Source organism: Garra rufa, chromosome 3 (genome assembly GCF_049309525.1).
Source record: "Garra rufa chromosome 3, GarRuf1.0, whole genome shotgun sequence".
Classification (NCBI taxonomy): domain Eukaryota; kingdom Metazoa; phylum Chordata; class Actinopteri; order Cypriniformes; family Cyprinidae; genus Garra; species Garra rufa.
The window spans coordinates 62,180,767-62,188,974 of NC_133363.1; the positions used below are offsets into that span (position 1 = coordinate 62,180,767).

The window sequence follows — 8,208 nt, forward strand, 5'->3', positions numbered from 1 at the left end:
AATCTCTCCTCAGCTGGAACCAAAACATAGTCTCAATGGAAATACATGCCTTGATACACATTTCTGCAAAACTAAAAAAAGCATACCTATATGTATGAACCACTGCAGTGTCCAGTTGAAATGAACACTAGAGGCAGATCATATGTAGTATGACCATACATGTACAGTGAGGTTAGAGGGACAATGATATTCAACTCACCAGCTCTCACCTGTCTGTGCCTTTATACCACTCATATCTCCAGTCATTCTAAGACTCAATCTTACACGTCAGAATGACTGTCTCTCCAGTGAACACATGATTGTCTTTTGTCACAGACAGTATAAAGTGTTACCGTTTTTCTTCAATGCATATTGGCCACAATTATTGGCACCTCTACAAATGCTTATGAGTCAAATATCTCTGAAGTATATTTCCATTCATATTTACATTTTTTAGCACATCAGGTTGACTAGGAACGTGAAATTGTCTAGCCATGACTTTCCTGTTCCACAGGATTATAGGTATGAGGAACACAAAAGCCAAATTCTCTTAACAGGTTCTCTAGACAGGTTTTGGTCTCTCTGTATTAATACATATCATCATCACACTATCATGACAACTGTTATGAATCTATAAGAAAAATCCTGCATTAAATTAAAGATCCAATTTGCTTTTTGTTGATATTAATTACAACTAAAATATTTGTAAATATTGGTTTAACATAAATAAAATGTTGATGTTCTTATCAGTGTACATCTTTTGTATTCACATTTCATACAGTTGCAGACTGTACAACAATGACATGATTTAAGACTGTAAAAAGTGTGCTGAATTAAACTTGCAATGCAATGAGGTGATGTGACAGTTTGAGTCACTATTGTTGTAAAATGTGATCTGTTTCTAATGATGATATAGGCAGAATACGGTATATACTCAGCTGAATTTGGTAAGCGGTAGGAGAGTTTTTTATTCCGAACAAAACCAGTTTAGAAATATGGATGTGTGACAGTAGAGTAAGTTAATAATGACAATGATATTTAACTCACCCTTCACAGTTAGAGAAACAGTACTAAATTGTGATAATTTTGGTCTTTCATCTCTCTGTCCTCTACACCAGTACTGATCCTCATCAGACTTAGCAGCTCCTCTGATAGTGAGAGTGCCACTGTTTACAGTGTAACGACCAGACGTCCGTAACCTTACACTGTTGTATTTGCTGCCTTTATACCACTCATATCTCCAGTTTCTGTGAGACTCAATCTCACACTTCAGATGGACTGTCTCTCCAGTGAATACAGGATTTGTTTGTGTCACAGTCAGTTTAGATGTGGGTAAATCTGTAAAGTAAGAAGACAGAGCTCTTTCAGTGAACTAGTCAGAAACATTATTTGATCATCTGAGTTCCTGTACTTGTGTACCACTGATGTTAAAGAGGAGAGATGCGGAGAGAAGAGTGATGGTCTCTCCTCAGTTGGAACCGAAACATAGTCTCATTGGAAATACATGCTTTGATACACATTTCTGCAAAACTAAAAAAAACAAAAAAACAAACCTATTCTGTCTGTCTGGTTCAGCTCAGCTACCAATTCATAGTCCGGACTGCTGAGCGAATCATTGGTACAACCCTTCCTACCCTTCAAGATCTCTACTTATCCAGAGTGCGCAAAAGGGCTGGCAACATCACTCTGGACCCCTCACATCCAGCACACTCGCTCTTTGAACTGTTACCATCTGGTCGGCGCCAGAGCCATAGAGAAACAGAGTTGCGACACTCCCATAGGCTTCCATAGGAACTGAGGAATGCGGAAGTAAAGCGTGTCATGGAGCGGCCAATAGTTCCAAACAACCAATAGCTCCTCCATTGAAGCCATTCATTTCAGCGTTTCTCAAGCACTGTCGCCGGTAAATTGAAGAAATTACTGCATTTTTTTTTTTTTTACATTTTAACGCATCAGTTGACCTCTCGGAAAATTGGCCAGTAGTGGTATTTTATAAAGCATGTTATAGTTAATGTTTATCGTTAAAAAATAAAGTTATACTGTAAATGCAGTTAGATAACGTGAGAAACATCATAATAGCAACCATAACCAGATACTAATTGTCATATTTTAACGTTTTTAGTCTTTCTGCAATCTTTCTCTCATTGTGGGAGATTAAATGAGTTTCAGTAAAGACTGCATTCAAAAAATATGATAAAAAATGTATACTGAATGCAATTCATTGCCTTGTGTTTTTTTAAACACTATTTTGATCTTTTCTATTATGTCAAATGCCATTTTTGCTTGCCTTTTATCATATTCAGTTATGTTGTATATTTGAATATCATAAAATAACACAAATAAATTACTTTTTTTTTCTTATTTAACATTAAATCGTTAAATCAAAACATATAAAAAAGAGAGTGTTTGATCATGTCCAAATACACATTCAAATGTATTTTACCTTAAATATCACACTAACTGTAATATAAATACTATATTAGAAAATTTTATCTTTTAAATGTTCAGGATCATTATTGCACATATTATTTAGTACCAAAAAAAAAAAAAAAAAAAAAAAAAACCCCAAATTTTAAACTAAATAGAACTGAACTATATATTACAATTATTCAATTGAATAAAAGTTACACTTAAGGAGTTTGGTCACATTTGACTGCCAAAAAGTATGAGAACATATTAATTAATAATAAAAATAATATATTATGTCTCTTTATCACTGACCAGAATAAAATGCGATTGTAAAGCGTATTCAGAGAAGTTATCAATACACAATCAATGCACATTATGTGTTAATAATTACTCAAAATTGCTGCAAATATAGTAAAACTGCTGTCTATCCTACTTAAACCCATTCAAACACATTGACAGCGCAGAGTTGTTTCGAACTATTGCACCAATACGACTAGACACCGGAACAGTTTTTTTCCCCAGGCAATCCATCTCATGAACACTTGTCAGTAAATGTGGAACATGCAGCACTATTATTGTCACAGCTTGGTTGGATGAGGAGTGGAGAATGAGGAGGAGATCCAGAGTAAAAGAAGTATAAACAGTTTATTAAATGAAATACTGAAAATACAAACAAACAAATCAAAACCGGGAGCAAAACAGCAAACATGTAACGTTAACAACGGACAGTGGGGAGTGATCACAAGCAGACTTAAATACACAGAGACATGGGCGTGGTCACAAACAAGCTAACAAGATAACGAGGGGGAAATACAAATATGGGCAAGAACAAACCAAAAGGACTAAATCAAAAAGGGGAAAACAAGGACTAAACCAAATGAACTAGAAACATGGGGGGGAAAACACTTGGGAAACCTAACAGAACAGGACAAAACACAGACATAATCCTGACAAGTATACACTTTATTAATCTATTCAGTATTTATTAATACCTACTTACATCCAAATTTGCACCTAATACACCTGTACCCAGAGGTGGGTAGTAACGAATTACTTCGTTACATTTACTTGAGTACATTTTTGGTGTAACTAGTACTTTTAGAGTATATTTAAATATAGGTACTTTTACTCTTACTCAAGTACATTTATAGTGAACAAAAATTTACTTTTACTTCGCTACATTTGATGGCGTTCCTCCGTCACTGTCCTCAGAAACTTGTCGTTGGAATTTTCATTTGATGTCTGATAAAACTGCCTTAATACTGCTGTGTATACAGCTGTTACTATGGAAACTGTAATATTTCAGCGCTCCTAAAGCGCCCCCCCCCGTGACAGATTATTTAATTTTCACTTCAAAACATTCTTTTCAGCTGTTTATGGTCAAATGATTGCAATTATCGACCCATGTTTTTATGCAGCTAACTCAGAGCCTTCTAAAAATCTAAACAAGTACATTAATATTTATGTTTCAAATAAATATAATAAATTATATAATCAATTTATCCCTTTTAATGTTATAAAGGATGAAATGCCATAGTGTAACATATTTTGATTTTGTGTGAAACTGTATCTGAATTTTAAATCATGCCATTTTATGACTTAATATTCTACTTTACATTGTCCAATCCCATTACTGTTTATTTTACTTTTGCAGATCTTAAAAATGGTTATGAATTGCTTTAAATTAATATTTAAAAATCCTGCAGATACACTCAATTAAATAAATATAATGAAATAAAATTACTTCCTTGATATTTGTTTATATTTGTGTATTAAAAACATTTTGATTAGACTCCTATTGTCACGGATTGGCCAGGTTCCACACCCTCAGTCACACCCAGATCACCGTCACCTGAATTCTAATCACCATCACCTGCACGCCATCATCACAGTCACCCTTAAATACTCACGCCACACACCGCTCAATGTCCGGGCTCGTTCCAACGAAAGCGGACTGTAGTGTCTCTCTTTCCAAGAGTTTCGCTATCTAATCGTTACCTGAAATTACTTACCTGAACTCTGTCTCGTTCCAGTCTTCCAAGTTCCAGTCTTCCAAGTTCCAGTCCTCCGAGTTACCGTCTTCCGAGTGTCCCAAACACCAGCTCAAAGTGGTGTGTGCCGTAAGCCATCATCCTCTCCGCCCAAGGGATCAGCCTTCCATTCCTCGCTGCACGAATCCTATAAGGAAGGACAGATTCATATTCAGCACCAGTTCACTCGACTCCAACCTCTCCACGTCTGCCATACTCACCAGCTATTGGGTCTTCTCACATCACCGGCATTGCTGCTTTCAATAAACTAATATCATTGTTTCACTTACCTTGTTGTCCCGTCTGCTTCCTAACAGAAGCCCGGACCTGAAAACAGTCAGCAGCATGAACGTACAAGACCCATTTCAAGAGTTGGTGGATTCACTCCGAAAAGTCCTTCTGGCTTCACCATCTGTCACCCCTTCCGCACCGCCGCTAGTCACGCCTCCCAGCACTTCTTCGGATCCGCTACCATCCAGTCCCATGGCCCGACCAGCGCCATACGATGGCGGGGCGGAGGAGTGCAATGGATTTCTTCTGCAGTGTTCTCTAGTTTTTACAATGCAACCTGCGCTCTACCCCACTGATCAATCTAAAATTGCATTTATCACCTCTCTCCTCACAGGACCAGCGCTAAAATGGGCAGACTCAATTTGGCAGCAGAATGGACCGATCACTCGTTCCATCCAGACCTTTATTACTCACTTCAAGGAGGTCTTCAGTCGCACGGATGGAGAAATATCAGCGGGTGAGCAACTGTATCATTTATCTCAAGGATCTATGTCTACTCAGGAGTATGCCCTATGATTCCGCACCCTCGCTGCGGCCAGTGGATGGAACGAGCGGTCACTGCTGACCACTTACCGCCTTGGTCTCGAGCCTCGCCTTCGTCTCCAACTCGCTGCCCTAGATGACGCTATGGGGTTAGAGCGCTTCATCCAACAGTCCATCCGATGTTCAGATCGCATGCAATCATATCACTCAGAAACCTCGACTACTGCACTCCTCCGCCCAGCGGACATCGCCAGCCCTCCAGAACCAGAACCCATGATACTGGAGTCTGGTAGACTATCTCCTGCTGAGCGACAGAGGAGGCTGACCCTGGGTTTATGCCTCTATTGTAGTGCTAGTGGGCATATCAGACTGACGTGCCCCCTTCGTCCTGTTACTGCTGCGGTGAGTGTCATCCAGTCAGACGTTGAAAAAATGTATCCCTTGTCTACATGTGTGCAGTTAACCACTTCCACGTCTTCCATCGTAGCCCACGCCCTCATCGACTCCGGGTCAGCGGGCAATTTCATCTCGGGGAACCTCTGTCGCCAGCTCCAGCTCTTAACCGAAGCTTCGTCGAGCGTCTACCAGATCCAGCCCCTAACCCGTTCCATCACCACAAGACCACGGATCCACCGGAAATGCCAACCCATCTACCTCCAGATCGGAGTCCTTCACCAAGAGGAGAGTCAGTTACTGGTTCTGGAGGGCGCCACCATGGACATCATCTTGGGGCGCCCGTGGCTGGCGAAGCATAATCCCATCATCTCCTGGGGCAGTGGAGAAATAATCCAGTGGAGTCATGACTGCTTTCCCGAGTGCTTTCCTGAACTTCCACGTCCAGTTCCGAGACCCATGCCTGTCAATACCACGTCAATTGAAAGTCCCCTGGAGAAACGTTCTACCCAGATTCCTGAAACCTACTCCTCCTTCCAGGATGTCTTCTGCCCCAGGAGAGCTTCCCAGCTGCCGCCCCATCGGCCATGGGACTGCGCCATCGACCTGATTCCAGGCGCCCCTCTGCCCAAGGGAAGGATCTACCCGTTGTCACTTCTGGAGAGTAAGGCCATGGAGGAGTACATCCAGGAAGCATTACACCAAGGTTACATCCGTCCGTCCAAGTCCCCAGCAGCCTCCAGATTTTTCTTTGTCGCCAAGAAGGATGGAGGGCTGCGGCCATGTATTGATTACCGCGTTCTAAATCAAGGCACCGTCAAGTTCAAATACCCCCTTCCTCTCGACCCTGCAGCCCTGGAACAACTAAGGTCAGCCACCATCTTCACCAAGTTGGACCTCCGCAGCGCATACAATCTGGTGAGAATACGGAGGGGGGACGAGTGGAAGACGGCCTTCGTGACCCCTACAGGGCACTATGAATACCGGGTCATGCCCTATGGCCTGGTCAACGCCCCCTCCGTATTTCAGAACTTCATCCATGAAGTCCTCCGGGAGTTCCTTCACAAATCTGTTATAGTCTACATTGATGACATCCTTGTGTACTCCCGGAGTGAGACCAAGCATATTCACCACGTTGCGGAGGTCCTCCAGAGACTCAGGGAGCACCAGCTCTTCCTCAAGGCGGAAAAATGCTCATTTCACCTTCCATCCGTTCAGTTTTTGGGTTACATCATCGACCATGAAGGTATCCGCATGGACGAGAGGAAGGTATCATCAGTCACATCCTGGCCACAACCATCATCTATCAAAGAACTACAGAGATTTCTGGGCTTTGCCAACTTTTACCGCCGGTTTATTCAAGGATACAGTCTCATTGCCACGCCGTTAACTAACCTACTCAAAGGTAAACCCTCCAAGTTATCCTGGAATCCCGAAGCCGCCGCAGCCTTCCAGTTCCTCAAGAGAGCCTTCACTAGATCACCCATCCTGCGACACCCTAACCCTGAGCTCCCTTTCGTCGTCGAGGTAGACGCCTCCACTAACGGCGTGGGGGCAGTGCTGTCCCAGCATCAAGGTACCAACAAACTACTCCATCCATGTGCCTACTTCTCCCGGAAGTTCAACCCGGCGGAGAGGAATTACGACATCGGCAACAGGGAACTCCTGGCCATTAAACTTGCCCTGGAGGAGTGGCGACACTGGCTGGAGGGGGCCAATCATCCATTCCTGGTATTAACCGACCACAAAAACCTCCAGTACCTCCGTGATGCCAAACGCCTATGTCCACGCCAGGCCCGCTGGGCACTCTTCTTCTCACGATTCCAATTTACCATCTCCTACCGTCCCGGTCCAAAAAATGTCAGAGCCGACGCCTTGTCCCGAATCCATGACTCTTCAGATGTCCCTGAACCTTCCTGCAACATCCTCCCAGACAATATTATAGTCAGCCCCATAGAATGGTCAGCCCCTCCAAGTGTCGCTACTCCTGTCCCTCGTCCTCCGCCGGGCTGTCCCCCTGATCGTCGCTACATCCCCAGGACACAACGGGTAGATCTCATCCGTTCCATCCACACTTCCCTGGGCACCGGGCACCCCGGGACCAACAACACCCTCTCGCTGTTGTCCGAACGCTTCTGGTGGCCTGGGTTGGCAAGGGATGTGCAGCGTTTTGTCAAAGGGTGCCGAGAATGTGCCATGTCCAAGAATCCCAGACACTTACCAGCAGGCAAGCTCCATCCCTTGCCGATCCCGAACCGCCCCTGGTCACACCTGGGAGTCGATTTCATGACGGATCTGCCGGAATCGGATGGAAACACCTGCATCTTGGTGATTGTGGACCGCTTCTCGAAGTTTTGCAAGCTCCTACCCCTGAAAGGACTACCCACTGCCTTCGAAACCGCGGAGCTTCTGTTCAACAATGTCTTCCGTCAGTACGGCATACCTGAGGATGTGGTATCAGATCGCGGTCCACAGTTCATCTCCCGTCTTTGGAAATCCTTCTTCCGGCTCCTAGGTGTGACCGTCAGCCTCTCCTCTGGCTACCATCCGCAGTCCAACGGCCAGACGGAGAGGAAGATCCAGGAAGTGGGGCGGTTCCTCCGGACATTCTGCCATAGCCGCC

At 43.6% G+C, this 8,208-nt stretch overlaps 1 pseudogene; it reads right to left on the reverse strand.

Moving 5' to 3' along the window:
* The window catches only part of LOC141331698 (peroxidasin homolog), a 33,014-nt pseudogene extending 26,847 nt beyond the window's left edge, over positions 1 to 6,167 (reverse strand).
* Positions 6,168 to 8,208: the final 2,041 nt, after the last annotated feature.